The 20,224-nt window shown below is 39.1% G+C and overlaps 1 protein-coding gene across 5 annotated transcripts in view; it reads right to left on the minus strand.

Moving 5' to 3' along the window:
* ZFAND3 (zinc finger AN1-type containing 3) overlaps positions 1-20,224 on the minus strand; it is a 336,930-nt gene that overhangs the window by 94,414 nt on the left and 222,292 nt on the right. The gene's annotated exons all lie outside the window — the stretch shown is intronic.

Consider the following 20,224-nt stretch of genomic DNA (forward strand, 5'->3'; position numbering starts at 1 on the left):
GTAGTATCTCTTGAGTCCAGGAGTAAGAAAGAAAGAGGAAAGGGAAGGGGAAAAAGCAGGGGAAGGAGAATGGAAAGGGGAAGGGGAAGGGGAAGGGAGGACAAGACAGGACAGGACAGGACAAGACAGGAACAGAGAAAGGAGAGGGAGAGGAGAAACGGGAGGGGAGGGGGAGAGAGAGAGGAGAGGAGGAAAAAAAAGAATGAAGAAAGGAAAAGGAAAGGAAAAGAAAAACGGGAGGGGAGGGGATGAACAGAAAGCTAGTATGGCTACAGTACTGTCAGAATATGTAGACTTTAAGTCAAAAGCATTATTGGGGTGAAGAGGATCATAAAATAGTAAAAGAGTCTTCTCCAAAGCCACAAAATACTGCCCTCCCTTAATATACAAGGGAGATTGGTTTCAGAACTCCCGCATATACTCAGGTTCCACAGTCAGCCCTACTGAACCAGCATATATTAAATACTGGTCCTCCATGTACACAGGTTTAGCATCCCGTATTTTCAATCCAGGTTTGGTTGAAAAGCTTCATATAAGCAGGCATACAAAGTTCAAACTCATTTTGTTCCAGGGCCAACTGTACTTAAAGTAAAAATGGTTATATTCACAAGAAACTGACAAATTTCCTACAGGGGATGATTTTAATATAACTCTCACACAAAATAATTAATAAGCATACAAAGACCAAGTATCCAACAATTAGATAATGAATTATTTTCTTTTTTTCTTTTCTTTTTTTTTTTTTTGAGACAGAGTCTCACTCTGTTGGCCAGGCTGGAGTGCAGTGGCATGATCTCAGCTCACTGCAACCTCTGTCTCCCAGGCTCAAGCAATTCTCCTGCCTTAGCCCCCAAGTAGCTGGGATTACAGACGTGTGCCACCACGCCCAGCTAATTTTTGTATTTTTAGTAGAGATAGGGTTTCACCATGGTGGCCAGGATGGTCACGAACTCCTGACCTCAGGTGATCCGCCTGCCTCAGTCTCCCAAAGTGCTGGGATTACAGGCATGAGCCACCGTGCCCGGCCAAATAAATTATTTTCAAACACATGGAATATTTATAAAAGCTGATTAAAACCTGGCTAAATCTTGACCACATATCAGAACACAAAGCAAAAGTCTCAACAAATGCCAAAGAATTACTAAGATACAGACAATATTACCTGATCATAGGGCAACTGAGTTAAAAACTGCTGAGAAAAAAATTTGTATTTGGAAATACACACAAAAAAAATTTTTTTAACTCGTGAGTGAAATCAAATTATAAAATTACAAAATACTTACAATTAAATAATGAAATTACTACATATCAATATCCAGTAAAGATAAAAATATACGTACATTATCTACACCCCAGTCATTTAATCCCTAGATGTATACCTGAGAGAAACTCAACAAACATATTCAAGGAGACAGCAACAACCTTAAGGTCTATAAATAATGGCACAGTCAAACAATGGAATAATGTACATAATGGAAACAACTATTGTCACATGTATCAACATGAATGAATCTCAAAATCATGACGCTGAAGGGAAAAAGCAAGCCACTAAATCACAGTAGATTGTACTGTGCTTATATAAACCTCAAAAACAGTACAAACTCAGATATACTGTTTAGGGATTTGTATGCTTAACCCAATATTTTTCTTTTTTTTCTTTTGAGATGGAGTCTCACTCTGTCACCTAGGCTAAAGTGCAGTGGTGCGATCTCAGCTCACTGCAACTTCTGTCTCCCAGGTTCAAGTGATTCTCCCGCCTCAGCCTCCTGTGTAGCTGGGATTACAATCGCCTGCCATCACGACCGGCTAATTTTTGTATTTTTGTAGAGATGGGGTTTCATCATGTTGGCCAGGCTGGTCTCCAACTCCTGGCCTCAGGTGATCCGCCCGCCTCGGTCTCCCGAATTGCTGGGATTACAGGTGTGAGCCACAGCGCCTGGCCTTAAACCTTTTCAAAGCCCCCAAATATTAGCATAATTCAGAAGAGCAGTTACATCTTAGATTGAGGGAGGGTGGTGTGATGGTGAGAGGCACACAAAAATATCCAAAGATAGGTAATGTCCATTAACAGAAAATTGATCTTAAAATGCTCTACAGTGATTAAATGAATAAGGCTACAAGTATAATAGAAAAATCTCAAAAAGAATGTTGAGAGAGAAAAGCAAGCAAGCTACAGAAAGATATACATGGCATGATAATACTTATACGAAAATTTAAAATATGTTAAGAACACCATATATTGTTTATAGATACATGAATGGTAATAATTACAAGATAAAAACATTCAAGGAAATAATATACCAGATTCAGGATAGCGATTACCTCTTTGAGGCCAAGGGATAAGGAGAAAAACGGGTCTTCTATCTTGTTTTGTAATTTGTTATTTCTTAAGCTGTTGGTAGGTATCTGAGTGTGATTATTGTCTACATTCTCTATATATTTTAAAAATCTAATGCTACTCTGTGGAATACAGATTACAGTTTATTATATCAATTCAGAGAAGTACAAGATTCTTATAACTTGACACAGCCTTCGAACCACAGGGAAGTGTTGCTATCATACTCTATAACTTCATCAGAATCACTACCTTTTGACATATTCTAAACATAAGAATAGTTAGCATTTATGATGTGCCAGGCACTGAACTAAATGTTTTATGTGTAAAATGTATTTATGTTAGTCCTCAGGAAAACCCTAACAACGAAGGTATAAATAACATCATTTTAATGATAAAGAAATTGAGGTTCAGAAAGTTTAGGTAATTTGTTCCAAGTCAACAGCTAATAAGTAGCAAGGACAAGTCCATTTGACAACAAAGCCCATGGTCTTCAATCACAACCACAGGATGTGGCACTGTGATCACTAGGATGGGCCAAGGAAGAGACCTCCATGTCAAGCCCCCAGCCATTTCCAGCACCACTAATGAGTGCAATGAATGTAGCCAGTTAGTAACTGCTAAGGTGATCAGTGCTCTACAGCCCCCGCTGCTTCTTTTCTGTGTATTTATTTCTCCTAGCCACTTTCTCGTTCTTCCATGTTTTGACATTTTAAAATGGCTTATTATCTCAGTGTTATTTGTATAGCACCTTCAAGAAAAAGGTACTATATCAATGGAATAAAAATACTGCAATAATGATACTTCTTTTTTATGTCATGTCATCTCATTAGCTCTCCTATGTCAATAATCATTGTGTCCCTCCCATAACCATCTGTCTACCTTTTAATTGGAAATGTTATATGACCCTGAAAGAACTGAAACTGAGTCATCACTGTACCATCTAGCACAATCCCCAATGCTTGGAGACAGATGCACACACAGAAACTCACTCACTCAGGCACAACAGCCCTTTAAAGGTGAAGGATGTTGGTGTCTAAAGACAATTATTAATACCAGGTTCCACCCACACACTCTCCAGCCCAAGCTTGCCATGCTGCTTTGATGCTCAGGTACTTTCAAGTTTTCTTTTGTGAATTGGCAGTTCAAAAATTTCAGGTTTTCTTTTAGGAATCAGCAGTTGACACAGTGTACCTTCTTTTAACCCATTCTCCTTCTATGCCTTTTCTACACCTGCACAGGGTGATGGTGTCATAACATCATCAGGCTAACATACAAACCCAACTGGTTGCTCACAAAGAGAGGAGCAGAAGCTCTATATATTCTCTGCTTGAACCTGAAAAAGCATCCAGGAATCACAGAATGTTACAACCAGTAATGACTTTAGAAATTCAGCTCAATCCTCTCATTTTACAGACAGAGAAAGCAAGAGCTGAGAAAATTACTACAACTCACCAGAAATTGAGTTGGGAGTTTTCTAACTTCCATGCCAAAGTCTGTGCAATACAAAGAGCTCTAGAGTGAGACCTGGATTCAAATCCTGACCTTGCTATTTACTGGGCATATAGCTAAAAGCAAATTGTTTAATCTTTTGGGGCCTTCTGTAAAACAAAGGGAGGTGGTTATTTAAACCTCTCAGGAAAGTGTGGATTAAATAAGATAATGTACATGAAGACCTAGCACATGAGTACTCAACAAATGACAGAATTAAAAAGAAAAGGTATTTTCCAAACTTAAAGAAAGGGGCACTAAGTAAAAGTTATCTTTTCATTTTGGCCCTGGTATTTGCATCACAGTTCTTATTCTCTTAGGCCTTTCTGAATCATTCAGCATCCAACTTCTGATTACTGCCCAAAAGAATCTCTCAGAAGTCTACTCTGAAAATGAAGGGCAACAGATTCATATTACATGTAAAGAAGTAAACAACAAAACATGAGGCACAGAGCCTGCCTCCCATCATTCTACACTGGAGAGCAGTGCAGATGAAAGGTCCAGGAACAGCCACTTCATCTGATTCAGACAAAGTAAAGGTCCGTTCCCTTGATATATCGTATAATTCTCATATAAATGAGAAAACTAGAAATCTCCAAGCTTATCTACCTCTCTAAATGAGAAAAAAACTTAGGAATAACTAATTTTATAAGTTAGTTGAGTTAACGGTATATCCAAAGGTCTTAAACTTGTCCTTGAATAAAGTTGTGAGTCTGAGAGAAGTTTATGTGAATAAAGCTTTTCCAAAGCAAACTGTTACTTGTAAAAACTGAGTTTAAAAACCTTTGCACTTTAATGGGATTACTGTTAAGAGTGAATACAGCCCAGATCTTGGCAACTTACCTTATTATCATCTAAAGGGAAAAACAATTTCTCAACAAAGCTATGCTTGAATCCTTTAGTACCCAGAAATAGAATGTCTCCAGAAGATAAAGTGACCTAATGGTGCTAGCAAAGTCAAAATAACCAGTGAAGCCCCTGGGACTGGCTACCCACATACTCCCTGGCATAGTTTTCTCCACTGTTTTCAGAATGATATTTCACACGTCTATCTTCTTACTACAAAATGCACCTAAAATACTGGAAGCACTGTGAAAGCACTTTGTCCTGTCCTGCTTCACAAGTCCATTAACCTGGGCAGTCTCTCTAGAACTACACCACTATGCAATACTCATTTTGATATGCACATGCCCCATTGTTTCTCTCTCAGACGTACAATGCTGATTTGGCAAGATGCTTAGATCCCCAACCCCACTTCTAGACTATTACAATAATATGTCTTTCAGAACGATTTCTTCAAAATATTTAAAAAGAATTTCGGTTATTTTGCTAAACTTTTTCTCTCACTGAAAACAAATTAATTCTTTCTAACCCTGTTCCATAACCTATTTTTTTTCCTCTTAGCAAGGTATCATGAATGTTTCTTCTTTGTAAAATATAAATGGGTGATCACTAATGAGTACATGGTCTCATTCGTTCATAGATACATGAACTAAACCAATCCACTAGTGTTACACATTTTCATTTACCAACCTTTCACTATTATAAACAAGATTTCATTGAGTTTCCTTAAGTTATATAATAGAAGTAGATCAATTGGTAAGAGAGGACGTACATTTTTAAAGCATTTGGTATGTATCACCAAATTCTCTTGGCACAGCACTCTGTGATTTCCCATAGCACAAGACTTACTATGGTATATAAGAATCATCTGTTCACTTGTCAGTCTCCTACATTATTCAGGATCCAGGACAAAAAAATGGTTCTCAATAAACATTAACTGGATAAATAAGTGGCCAATGTTTTCCTGTAGAAAGTCCATCACTGGATTACATTTAAAAGTATTTATCAGTTGTTACTTTAAACCTTTCATAAACTGTTTTGTGTGTCTTTAAGGGTACTCTTAGCATCATGTGGGTCGGCATTTCTAAAAGATAAAAAGCTTAATACCTGTGAATTTCTATTTTCATAATCAGTAAGTAGAGATGAGAAATTCAACCGCATTTGTTCCAACTCACTCATGAAGACTACTTGGGATCACTAACAAGGCTTCTATCATTATTGCAAACACTAAAGCCAGGTATATAGGAAATCAGATTAGAAGTAGAAGAGGAACTAAGAGTTAAGCGCCTCTTATGAGTCAGGCACTCTGCCAGGGGCTTTGCATTCATTTTCTCATTTAGCCCTCAGAATAAACTGGGCAGTAGACGTCATCACCACATGTCAGCAGAGGACAGTGTGTATGGCAAGGTTGGGCAACCTGCTCCCTCCTTAACAAATGCTAGAGCTAGGTTTTGAGACTCAGCTTTATTTGACTCTAATGTTTGTGCTCTTCCCACTACAGCATGCACCACTGAAGCAACCACCTCCCAGCTCCCCAAAATGCAACCGCTCGCAGCCTGCACCCGGTACGCTGCTGGTTCGCACATTTCCATTCTCAGTCTCCAAACCCCATCTGACTATATATCACAGATTACAAATCCATGCATCCATCAGAAGCTTTAGTTTGGTATTTCACACCATAAAATACTTCATGTTTCAAGTAGTCAAATTTTAAAAAATGGAAAAGGTTGCCAGAGGTTTTGTTTCTCAACCCACTTAAAAATAAAAATTCATTTCCCATATCTCAAGAGTTTGGTTCATACAAGGCACTGTATAAAGGTCTCCTTTAACACAACAGGGTTCTGCTCACCATCCCCTCTCTGCCCAATTTATATCCATAATAGGCTACAGCTTCCGTTCATAGAAACATTTCTAGGTTTCTAAAGCTGCATTGTCCCCCACCCCCATCTCAACCACAAAACTTAAATAGCTTATTTTAAAAAGTTACAAAGCCATTAGGAGCCAGCCAATTCGTAAATTAGACTTCTAGCCTTCTGATTAAAATCTTAATAAAATTCTGGTAGTTGGATGTTAATCTGGGTTAACAGCCGCAGCAAGAATAAACTGTTTAAACAGGAGTGAGCAAGAACCAATGTACTTACGGACTTGGTCACCTTATGCATATGTTGTAGCTTTAGGGGCAAACTGTGATCTATTGAATGTGGCTAAGTCTACTTAGGTGTCTTTTCATGAATAGTATCTTCTAGATTCTTTAAAAAGCAAAAGCAAAACACCTTTACCCTATCAGATTCTCACTCAACCTCTCATGGCCATTCCTTCTCTTTAAAAATCAGACTATCTTCTTTTTTTAAAAAATATTTTTATTAATTTTTGTTTTCTTTCAAAAATCATTTTTATTAATTGAAAAAAATCAGACTCTCTTCACTGATCTCAGAATAGACAGACTGAATAACACTGCTCTGTTTTTGTGTGCTTCCTCCTTTTTTCTAAATTTAATTTGAGACAGGGTCTTGCTCTGTCACCCAGGCTGGAGTGCAGTGGCATACACATGGCTCACTGCAGCCTTGACTTCCTGGGCCCAAGTGATGTTCCCACCTCAGCCTCCTGAGTAGCTGGGACTACAGGTGTGTGCCACCACACCCAACTACCTTAAAAAAAATTTTTTTTTTTTGGTAGAGATGGAGCCTCACTGTGTTGCCCAGGCTGGTCTTGAACTCCTGGGCTCAAAAGATCTTCCCACCTTGGTATCTCAAAGCACTGGGATTACAGGTGTAAGCCACCATGCCCAGCCTGTGTCCTTTCAAATAAGTTAAAAATATATATATATATAATACATATACATATACATATACATACACACACACATACACACCACCCCTACATGTATATATCCTCCTAATGATGATAAATGACTCCTATCCTATGTTCCCTATTTATGTCCATGAATCTGTAATTTGAGTAATACCTCAAAAAATAAAATAGAACTTGTCTTCTGCCCTCCTTCCCATCTCAAGACATGGTATCAACACTCACTCAGAGAATAAAGTCAGAAGACAGGCATTATCTTGAACTTCATGTTCTCCCTTCTTAATTTTACATTCCCCAAATTACCATTCAAGTCATTTACAACTCCTAAATATCTCCTGAATCCACCTACTTCTCCATTACCACTGTAGTCTAAGCCATCATCATCTGTAAGATTCCTCTGATAGCATCTTTTTTATTTTGAGACAGAGTCTCACTCTGCCACTGAGGCTGGAGCGTAGTGGTGCAATCTCGGCTCACTGCAACCTTGGCATCCTGAGTTCAAGCCTCTTGGGTTCAAGCAATTCTCATCCCTCAGCCATCCAAGAAGCTGGAACTACCGGTGTGCACCACCACATGTGGCTAATTTTTGTATTTTTATTAAAGACAGGGTTTCGCCATGTTGGCCAGGCTGGTCTCGAACTTCCAGCCTCAAGCAATCTGCCCGCCTTGGCTTTCCAAAGTGCTGGGATTACAGGAATGAGACACCATGTCCAGACTCGATAACATCTTAATTGAAATCTTTGTGTCCTCTCTTGGCTCAGACTAATCCACTCTTCACAATGCAACCACAGTGATTGCAAAAAGAAAAAAAAAATTGTAAGAAAACAAATTCTGATAACATCACCTCCCTGCCTAAACCCTTGAATGGCTTCTCACTGCCTTTACAACCAGATCCAGAATCCTAACCGTGGCTTAGAACTTACAACCAGCTGCTGGCTATTTCTTCAGCCACTTTTGATGCCACTGCTCCTCCTCTCCCTCTCCTTGCTTTAGCCATTCTCTAGCGGTCTTGGTTTTTCAGATACTCCGTGCTCTTCCTCAACAGGGAGTGCTATCTTTTTTTCTTTTCTTTTCTTTTCTTTTTTCCCAAAATGGAGTCTCGCTCTGTCGCCTAGGCTGGAGTGCAGTGGCACAATCTTGGCTCACTGCAACCTCCGCCTCCCAGGTTCAAGCAATTCTCCTGCCTTGGCCTCCTGAGTAGCTGGGATTACAGGCATGCACCACCACACCCGGCTAGGTTTTGTACTTTTTAATAGAGACAAGGTTTCATTATGTTGGCCAGGCTCAAACTCCTGATCTCAAATGATCTCCCTGCCTCAGCCTCGTGCCTGTAATCATGTTGGGATTACAGGCGTGAGTCACCACACCCGGCTGTCAACATGGAGTACTTTAATCACAACATGTGGAAGATTTTTTATCCTCATATTCACCTTGGTAAATCCTACTCACATTTGAACTCTTAATATAAGCACTACTTCCTAAGGGAAGTCCTTAAGATTATCCATAGACGGCACTTTATTAAATATTTGTTGGATAAATGAATGTCTTATTCACAGTGTGACTCAGCCCCTAGCAAAACGCCTGCCACAAAATACACAATATGCATTTCTTGAATTTAATGTATTGGATACCAATGAACACACAAAGTTGAAGAATATTAGTTCTCTTACAGACATTAATGGATTTTAAATTGCTACAAAATTTATTTATAGGAGGTAAGAGTGCTCCTACCTACAAGAGAAATATTAAGCAACCTGTCAATAAGTAGATGTTTGGATTTCATAAATGATCTCCGCACGTATAAAAATTTCTTCCTTATTATTCATCATGGATAACTTGTCCTAACAGGACTTACAAGGTCTCTCAAGTCACCTCCTGCTTGCTTAGATTTAAACCACAGAGCTTAAGATTTTTACGTGAGGCAAATACAGGTAACATTAGATTGGCTCCCAAAAGCATATTCTCAAATGTGTCTTGCAAAAACAGGCAACAAGAGAATATATGAAGCTGACAAAGCTTACTCTTTTCATCAATTAAACTTACTTTATAATCTGGTTTATCACTGAAATTAAACATTCTCTAGATTCTTCACACCTCTAGAGCCAACTACTCAGAGGTGTGAACTAGCAAAAAAAAAAAAAATTATTTGGAGTAAGGCTTGTTTCTTATGCAGCATTTATTGTGCAGACTATAGTTTTCCCTGTAACAGTGTTTCATATTCAATATTCATTTACAGGGCATAAATTAGCAATGTTAACATTACAGCAAATATCTAACAATTCATTAGTACTACAATAACATGTACATTTACATCATTTCAGTCTAATCACAAAATATGTCAATTTTTTTAAAACACAGGGAGAAGTTTTCTGAATATTGTGGCATTAATCTAGCTCTAACAAAATACACACTTTATGCTGTATGTGCATATACACATACAGTTCAGCCATCAAAATTACTGATAGGGTTTGGCATATTGTGGAAAAATTGGGTAAAGCTGACAAAATAAAACAGGCAAGTTGGAGCCTAAAAACAAAACAAAAAAACTTCTATTTGTTTACAGTTGACCCTTGGTATCATCTAAAGACCTCCCCTCAAGCCATTAGTCCTTAGTGTCATTCATGAATTACTCCAATGGCACAGAAGTGGCATGAACGTAATTGCTGGAGAAGCTGGAGGCTGTAATATTTTACCCCAGATTAAAGGCTTTAAATGTCCCATAAAGACTTCAACAACAACAGAATAGAAAAGGAGAAAAGCATTTGGGAATAAATTAGCAAAAACAGCAGGTTACCACCCCTCTTTTTAGATCACTGATTATTTCTATAATTGTATCCACAGTCCTAATGCTACTAGCCTTTCATTTTACCGTGCAGATGTGACAGGAGAAAAGACAAAAGAACAACTCCCACTGGCACCTCTCTTTTGAGGGGGAGGATGGTGGTGGGACTGGGTACAGCGTAGGTGGGACTGCTCTTGCCCACCTATGCTCTTACAATCTGGTCCTATCGTTCTTCCTTCCCTCTATCCACAAAGGCAGCTCCTGACTTAATAAGCTATTCCTACCCCTAATTACTCCCTCAATATTTCCTGAGTATTTCTACTCAGTTCTCAGTCTATAATCTCATACCAGGGTCACACACCACCAGTCTTCAGGTCTCCTTCATTTAAGCTCTGCTACACTAAGCTGACCACTCCATTTGTTTCAGTAAATTCAACTTAGAGTAGTGATATTAACTTTTGAGACACATTTTCCCTTAAGATAAAACTTGTAAATGTTCAGCACAAATTCAAGCAATACAATATGCTATATTTTAAGAATGTCAGCTGGGCACAGTGGTGCACACCTATAGTTCCAGTGTATTAGTCCATTCTCATGCTGCTATGAAGAAATACCCAAGACTAGGTAACTTATAAAGAAAAGAGGTTTAATTGACTCACAGTTTCACATGGATGGGAAGGCCTCAGGAAACTTAGAATCATGACGGAAGGGGAAGCAAACATGTCCTTCTACACAAGATGGCAGGAGAGAAGTGCCGAGCAAAGGGCGAAAGTTCCTCATAAAGCCATCAGATCTCATAGGAACTCACTCACTTTCATGAGAACGGCATGGAGGTAACTGCCCCTGTGATTCAATTACCTCCCACCAGCATGACGTGGGGATTATGGTAACTAAAATTCAAGATGAGATTTGAGTGGGGACACAGTCAAACCATATCACCTGGATACTAGAAAGGCTGAGGTAGGAGGACTGCTTGAGCCTAGGAATTCCAGGCCAGCCTAGGTAACATCTCAAAACTCCATCTCTAGGAGGGGAAAAAGAAGCAAAGAATGAATTGCCTTCTTGGCCAGGCACAGTGACTCACGCTTGTAATCCCAGCACTTTGGAAGGTCGAGGTGGGTGGATCAACTGAGGTCAGGAGTTTAAAACCAGCCTGGCCAATATGGTGAAACCCTATCTCTACTAAAACTACAAAAATTAGTCGGGCATGGTGGCATGCACCTATAATCCCAGCTACTCAGGAGGCTGAGGCATGAGAATTGCTTGAACCTAGGATGTGGAGGTTGCAGTAAGCCAAGACTGCACCACTGTGCTACAGCCTGGGAGACAGAGTGAGACTCTGTCTCCAAAAGAAAAAAAAAATGAACTGCCTACTCAAAAGTGGTGAATGAAGAGCGGGGTGGGGGTGGGGGGAGCGAGGAGAGTCAATCTCTTTCCCAAAGAGTAAAAGACCAAGTAGTGGTTCAAACTTCTAAGATATATTTTTTTGAAGGATTAAATGATGGGCTTACTAATACTTTCTTCTTACATCTATTAAAGCATACCAGGGGGATGTTTAGAGAAGATGGCAATGATCTTCACAAGATTAGGGCTAATTTACTAATTTTTATCCAGTCAATCCAAGGTATCAGAATACACGACGTTTATATAATTCACAATTCCTAAAAGGTATCTATCTTCACGTAAAGGCTATCAACTACTGATACAAAAGCTTTCTCCACTAGTGAGAAAAGCTCCATGGACAATTAACCTACATATCCTCTGTCACAGTATGATGTGTGTAACCAGACTGCCTGAGTTCAAATCCTGACTCTATTTCTTAATAGCTGTGTAATCTTGGGCAAGTTACTTAACTTCTCTTGCTCTAGTTTTCTCCCCACAAATGAGAATACTACTACTATCTACCTAATAAAGTTATTTTGTAGATTAGATAATACACGTGCAAGTCTTAGAACGGTGCCTGGCATATAAGTAAATCTTGAAGTAACTATGATTGCTATTCCTCTTCCAACTCCTTGTATGAAATTTAAAAAGTTGCTAGCTTGAGACTAAGGCAATGAAATTAATTTCTCTAGTGTGAATTATAGCGAAGTTTTTGGCTTCATTAACAATGTACACTAACAAGCCAATCCTGCGGATACAAATACAAAAGTTTTCAGAGACCAGGTGGGTATCATAAATGTGTGAAGTTAGGGAGCCTAACACAAAAGGGAGTGCTAGTTATTGTGGCTAACTGGCAAGTGTAAGTCTCACCTAAAGGCATGTGATTTCAAATGTAAAAACAAAAATAAAAACCTCCAAATACAAGATATCTGTGCTTTGAAAGCCAAAAATGTAAGACCCTTGATTTAAACAGAGACAAATGCACTTACTATATAAAAGTTTTTGAAAACTGCATTATTAATTCTGCCTATCAGTAAAGAAATGACTGATCAGATATAGGTGAAACCAATGTAAGAACAAACAGGAAAGTTTAGAGGTGTAATACAAAGAATCGGACAGAACTGTACGAATCGTGCCTAAGCTACTTAGAAACTGCATGACCATAAGAAAGTTACTGAACTTTATTTCAGTTTCCTCAACTGCAAAAATGTTAAAACCTACTGTGTAGGATTGTTGTGAGGATAGCAGATAATGCAGGTGCCCCTCATAAAACAGGCATTGAATTTTTTTTTTTTTGAGACGGAATCTCACTCTGTCACCCAGGCTGGAATGCAGTGGCATGATCTTGGCTTACTGCAAGCCCTGCCTCCTAGGTTCACACCATTCTCCTGCCTCAGTCTCCCGAGTAGCTGGGACTACAGGTGCCTGCCACCACACCCAACTAATTTTTTTGTATTTTTAGTAGAGACGGGGTTTCACCGTGTTACCCAGGATGGTCTCGATCTCCTGATCTCGTGATCCACCCACCTCAGCCTCCCAAAGTGCTGGGATTACAGGAGTGAGCCACTGCGCCTGGCCTGAATACATTTTTTAACGACTAATAAAAAAATGTTGGGGCCAGGCATGGTGGCTCATGCCTGTAATCCTAGCACTTTGGGGGACTGAGGTGGGCAGATAGCTTGAGCTCAGGAGTTCAAGACCATCCTGGACAACATGGCGAAACCCTGTCTCTACATAAAATACAAAAATTGGCCAGGTGTAATGGTGTGCGCCTGTAGTCCCAGCTACTCAGGAGGCTGAGGTGGGAGGATCACCTGAGCCCAGGGAGGGTGAGGCTGCAGTGAGCCATGATTGTACCAGTGCACTCCAGTCTGGACAACAGAGTGAGACCCTGTCTCAAAAATAAATAAACAAATAAACCCACAAACACAAAAAGTAAAAAAAAACAAAAAACAAACAAACAAAAAAACCTAGGTCTAGAAAAGATCTTCTTAAGCTAGAGTTCTTATTATCAGTCAGCTTAGGCTAATTTACCTGCAAAAACAAATGACCCTAAAATCTACAGGCTTTATAACAATGGTTTGTTTTGATCACATTATAGGTCTACTGAGGGTAGGCAGCAGCTCTGCTATATGTATCTTCATTCCAGGAACCCAGAATGAAGGAGTGGCCCTAAATGGAATACTGCTGGTATCACTGCAAAGGGAAAAAGAGAAATGGAACCACCTAACAGCTCTTAACATTTCTGGTCATAAAAGCCAAATAAACTTTTCATTAGCATTTTATTGGCTAAAATAAGTCACACAGCTTAGCCTGATCATCAGGACAGGGAAGTATGAGCCTCACACTGGGAGGGGCACCAAATATGTGGAGACAATAATCTGGGATTCATAATGTGTGTGCATAGAAAACTTTTGCATACAATTTTGAGTAATCTTATTAAATTACATGCAATATTGTATATGTATATAGGCACATGTTCCCTCTCAGATAAAGGAATAAAGATACTATATTCTGCAAAGCATCACAGATCACAGACTAAAAGGGCCAAAGAAAAAGTCATATTGGGTTTGAAAGAAGTAATATTTCTTTTTTGCTTTTTCTTTTTTTTTTTTTTGGAGACACAGTCTCCCTCTGTTGCCCAGGCTGGAGTGCAGTGGTGCCATCTTGGCTCATTGCAACCTCCGCCGCCTGTGTTCAAGTGATTCTCCTGCCTCAGTCTCCTGAGCAGTTGCGATTACAAGCGTGCATCACCATCCAGCTAATTTTTGTATTTTTAGTAGAGAGGGGACTTCCATCTCTACTAATGTTGGCCAGGCTGGTCTTGAACTCCTGACTTCAAGTGATCCGTATGTCTCCCAAAGTGCTGGGATTACAGGGAGGAGCCACCTGGCCAGAAGTCATATTTCAAACATACAGCCATTACTAATTATAATACTAGATCAGTACACTTTAGTTCTAACTCTGATTTTCCCAGCTGCTGATTACTAGACAATGTGGGCTGGAGATATCAACTAACTTTCTACCAGGCTGTACTAAATTCTGTAATAGTCTTAATAAAAATCTGAGTGTATGAATGCCATAAAACCATATTAAGCAGATACTGGCTTATTGAAAAGAAAGTTTTGTCTGAAACAACTGTATTTCCAAGCAACTAAAATCCTTGTTCTTTATAATAAATACCAGATAATCCGACCCCAACTCAAAATTTTGTGTTTTAAATTAATAGGACCACAATATGTTGGTTTTATCTTTTACTGATTACAAGTCAGGCTCATTTCTGATTCTCAAATGGACACTGGTTACTAAGTACATGTATTAAATTTTTTATTTATAGCTCCCTATCAAACAGAGAAAACAAATTATTACAAAGTCCTTCTTAGGAATGAACTGCCTCATACCTAGTTAATCCAAACCGGTTTGTCTAAATGTCACTTAAGACAAGTGAAATTTGGTATAACTAACACATTTTTAAAATATTTTTCATTTGGGAATATGCTTTTTACTTCACTTGCAAGCATGGGCAGGTATGTATTGAATGGAATAGCGGAAGAGGTAGAAGTTATCTATTCTGAAATTATCTTTCAAATATTTAATAGCAAGTGATATAGGTAAGTTTCTTCAAATAGCACTAAACAAATTAAATGATTGTGTTCTATGTAGATAACAACTCCCATTATCTCTTACTCTTACTCTATGCGGCTCAACAGGAAGTCTTACAGATAAAAAATCCTTTATAATTTTCTCATTTAGGCAATTTATTAGGCTTAGATCTTACATTACTCTGAGAGATGGTGCTTACCATTAATTCAGACAAATGGGCAAAAGGAAAATGAGATACATTTTAGTCATCATCACCGGTACTTACTTTTCATATATAATGCCCTTGGCTTCTATAATGAGGGATGTTATAAGAAAAAGCCATGTAAAAAACACTTTTTGAAGAGCTGTTACTGAGAACACTGTTCACTACTCTTCTTGCTAACCACTTTAGAGTTCATAACACAATGATCTCTAAACTGCTTATAAAGTATTTCCATTTTTGCTTTGATCCCTAGGAAGCTCAGATTTCAATCTGCACTGTCTTTAATGATTATACAGATGTGTATATGGATTTCTGTGTTCAAATTCCTTATCTTGGTCTTACTACTCAATCTGTATTTTCCCTTTGTCCTGATACCAACATTTAAAAAGAAAAAACTACTGTAATCTATATATATTTTTTACTAAACTACTCTTATTAGAAATAGGTAGTGTTAAATAAAATACCATAATCTTACTTTTTAAGCGGGAGATTTCATAAAGATAAACATTTGAGATAATATATATTTATATCTGTATCAATATTTAAGTGAAGGCTACTGATTCAAAGGAAGAAAAATTGCTAGAAAAATGTATATGAAATTTGAAACAAAATTTTACATGAACTGCATTAGAATTCCTATATAAGGAACTATGATTAGATTCTTATTTCATTTTATCTTTCAAGGTAAAGAATGCATGCATAAGAAATATCAACTAATGTATTAGAATTTCTACACAGGAATGGCTAGGCACTGTGGCTCAAGCCTGCAATCTCAGCACTTTGGGAGGCCAAGCTGGGTGGATCACTTGAGGTCAGGAGTTTGAGACCAGCCTGGGCAATATGGCAAAACCCCCATCTCTACTAAAAATACAAAAATTAGCCAGGCGTAGTGGCACGCACCTGTAATCCGAAGTACTTGGGAGGCCGAAGCAGGAGAACTGCTTAAACCCAGGAGGCGGAGGTTGCAGTGAGCCAAGATCGCGCCACTGCACTCTAGTCTGGGTGACAGAGTGAGATTCCATCTCAATAAATAAATAAATAAAAGAATTTCTACATGGGGAGATAACAGCTATCACTAAACAGATTTTAAGGCAAGACATGCCAAGTCTAAAATAGGAGGAGTTGAAAAACCATAGACAAACAAAAATCAACAGAAGATGCTTAGGAGGCTAGCTACAATATTACAAAAGCAGTACAATTTCCTTAACACTTTATACTTCAATTGTCTCACCAGAAATCATACACATCTAAAAAAACTGGCTCAAAAAAGAAACAGTAATTACTTTTGCATCTTCTCATGTACTTTTATCAAGAGCAAAAACATCTTCCGCACAACCAGCCCCAAAACTCCCATTTCACGAAAGTGATTTACTATTTCGCTTAGCTCTGTATGTGAATAACACTGTAGTGCAAACTCAAGGGAAAAAACTAGCATGTCAAGAAAGGCTGCAGCACATTCCCAATTTCTCTTTTAATATTGTGTTTACCAATCTGATAGATGTTAAATTCCATTCACCTTTTTTCCTAGAAACGAAAACTAAAACTAAGAGTGACAAGGAAAATTACCATCTCTGCAGCAAAGTTCTTGCTGAGACATTAAAGATGCCTAGTGAAGAATGAACTGTGGCTCTAGCACTCAGGAGCTCAAGTTCTTCTGCAAGATGGCCAAAGGACCAATTTTATTCACTTCAGATAGACTAAAAATGTTAAACTGCCAATCTAAAAAAAAAGTAAGAGTGTTAACTAGACTTTCAACCAAATTAAAATCCAGCAATAAGTTTTTTAAATTAATCTTCTCCATTAACTAGTCATGGCCAGAAATAAATGCACCAACGACAGTAATTAGTGTACTGCTATGGGTGTAAAGAAAAGGGTGAAAAGGGTCAGTTTAAGCAAGAAAAAACCCCACCAAAATTAGCTTATACTAGTTGTGACGGTATTCAGAAGGACAGACTAAAGACTTTGGAATGGCTTTTTACTGGATTAGTTTTTGTTGAGATGGCCACGATTACATACACAAGAGAAGCTGTTATTTTTGACTGTTTGCCCTGACAGACCTTGTCCCAGAATCTTTATTTTTTATTATGTCATTTAAAAATAGTTTCACAGAGTATACTCATGTAATTTTGTAGCTGAAGGGCTTTGAGAAATGATCTACTTGGGCTGGGCATAGGGGCTCACACCTGTAATCCCAGTACTTCGGGAGGTCAAGGTGGGAGGATTACCTGAGGCCAGGAGTTTGAGAGCAGCCTGAGCAACAGTGAGACTTTGTCTCTAAATAAATAAATAAATAAGCAAGCAAGCAAGCAATCTGGGTGTGGTGACATGAGCCTGCACCTTTAGTCTTAGCTACTCAGGAGACTGAGGCAGGAAGAGTCCTTGGAGATCAAGGCTGTGGTGAGCCAAGATCATGACACTGCACTCCAGGCAGGTGACAGAGCAAGACCCTGTTGTAAGGGGAAGAGTGAGAGAGGGAAAGGAGGAGAGGAAGGTGAAGGGGAAGAGGGGAAGGAGGAAGAGGGGAGAAAAGAGGAGAGTGGAGAAAAGGGGAGAGGGAGGGAGCAAGGGAGGAAGAAAAGAAGTGAAAAGAACAAGGCGGGGAAGAGAAGAGAAGGGGAGGAGTGGGGGAGAAGAGTGAAGAGAAGAGACAAAAATCTACTACAATTTTTTTTTTAATCTAAAATCAAGGTCAATGGTATTACCAGTATTTTAAAGAAACAGAATAGAGGGCTGGACACGGTGGCTCACAGGGTGGCAGCAGAAAGGGGAAAGGGAGAGAGGGAGGGAGAAAGAAGGAAAAGACAAGACTAGACTAGACAAGATGAGAGAAACAACAGAAAAGGAAATACCAGCATGCAGCACATGTAAGGGAGGAGAGCACCCCTCATACAGCCTTATGCCCGGTTTCTATCTCCAAAGAAAGAAGTAAAAACTAAAAGGCAGAAATGAAATCCACAGGCAGACAGCCCGGCGCCACACCCTGGGCCTGGCAGTTAAAGATCGACCCCTGACCTCATCAGTTACGTTATCTATAGATCACAGACATTGTGTAGAAAAGCACTGTGAAAATTCCTGTCCTGTTCTGTTCCTATCTAATTACTGGTGCATGCAGCCCCTAGTCACGCATCCCCTGCTCGCTCAATCGATCACGACCCTCTCACACGCACCCCCTTGGAGTTGTGAGCCCTTAAAAGGGACAGGAATTGCTCACTCGGAGAGCTGGGCTCTTGAGACAGGTCTTGCCGATGCTCCCGGCCGGATAAACCGCTTCCTTCTTTAACTCTGTGTCTGAGGGGTTTTGTCTGCTGCTTGTCCTGCTACACACACAGTAAGGTTAAATTGTCTCTTACAAAACTTTTGACTTTGTAATATGTATTTATTATGCACACATACGTGTATATTAGATCACAATGGAAAATATATTTCTTAATGGAGGCTGTAGTCAAAAAGATTATAATACCAATGATCTAACACATTATTTTTTTATCTGAGCAAAGTGAGGCACAGAAGGGAAGCTACCAACCTGTCCTGGGCATCCTTGGCAGGAGCTCAAGTGAGAAACATACAGAAATGTCTGATCTGAAAAGGGAAACGTCTCTCACCATGAATGCTAATCTATGACTTTCCCAAGTAGGTTTTTATTACTTAATATAAATGATTTATTCTGCTAACCATCTATTCTTAAAAATACACCCTATAAATCTAGTTCAGCCATTCAGATAGTTGTGAACTACTACTCCTGAATGGCACTGAAAACATACTCTTCTTTTTCATACCTTCCTTTCTTGCATATGTTTCTTGTGAGAGCCAATGATGACAAAATTTCCTTAAAAAGATTCTGCTTTTTAAGCAGCTCGACCAGGTGTAGTGGCTCACGTGTGCAATCCTAGCACTTTGGGAAGCTGAGGTGGGTGGATCACTTGAGCTCAGGAGTACAAGACTAGCCTGGTGAACATGGCAAAACCCCATCTCTACTAAAAATAGAAAGATTAGCTGGGCGTGGTGGTGGGTGCCTATAATCCCAGCTACTGAGGCAGGAGAATTGCTTGAACCCAGGAGGTGGAGGTTGCAGTGAGCCGAGATGGTGCCACTGTACCCCAGCCTGAGTGACAAGAGCAAAACTCCATCTCAAAAAAAAAAAAAAAAAGCTCAAGAAGGAGTTACATGTTACATGCATACTTTCTCCCCTCCCCCAAACTGGCCAAAAGTGTGATTTACTTAGTCCATGCATTATTTGAAATGTGTAACCTTTTTAATGCAGCAAATTCTATTTTAAGAAAATCATTTATATATTAGGCCAGGCAGTAGCTCACACCTGTAATCCTAGCACTTTTGGAGGCGAGGTCAGATCACCTGTGGCCAGGAGTTCGAGACCAGCCTGGCCAACAAGGCAAAACCCTGTCTCTACTTTAAAAAAAAAAAAAAAAAAAAGCCATATCCAGTCGTATGTACACTTACAGTCCCAGCTACTTAGGAGGCTGAGGCACAAGAATCACTTCAACCTCGGAGGCAGAGGCTGCTGTGAGGCGAGATTGCATCACTATACCCCAGCCTGGACAACAGTGGCCCAGAGCAAGACTCTGTCTCAAAAAAAAAAAAAAAAGAAAAATATATAAAAAAAAAATCAGTGGTGACATCACAAAACAGAAATCAGTTTGAAGGGATGCCCAGGAGCCAAATCTGGGACAATGTAAGCATCAATAATAGTAATAACAATATAAATTAGTAATGGATAACTTACTAAATAAAATACACATCCATGGATTTATAATGATAT

This window comes from Piliocolobus tephrosceles, chromosome 5 (genome assembly GCF_002776525.5).
Source record: "Piliocolobus tephrosceles isolate RC106 chromosome 5, ASM277652v3, whole genome shotgun sequence".
NCBI classification, from domain to species: domain Eukaryota; kingdom Metazoa; phylum Chordata; class Mammalia; order Primates; family Cercopithecidae; genus Piliocolobus; species Piliocolobus tephrosceles.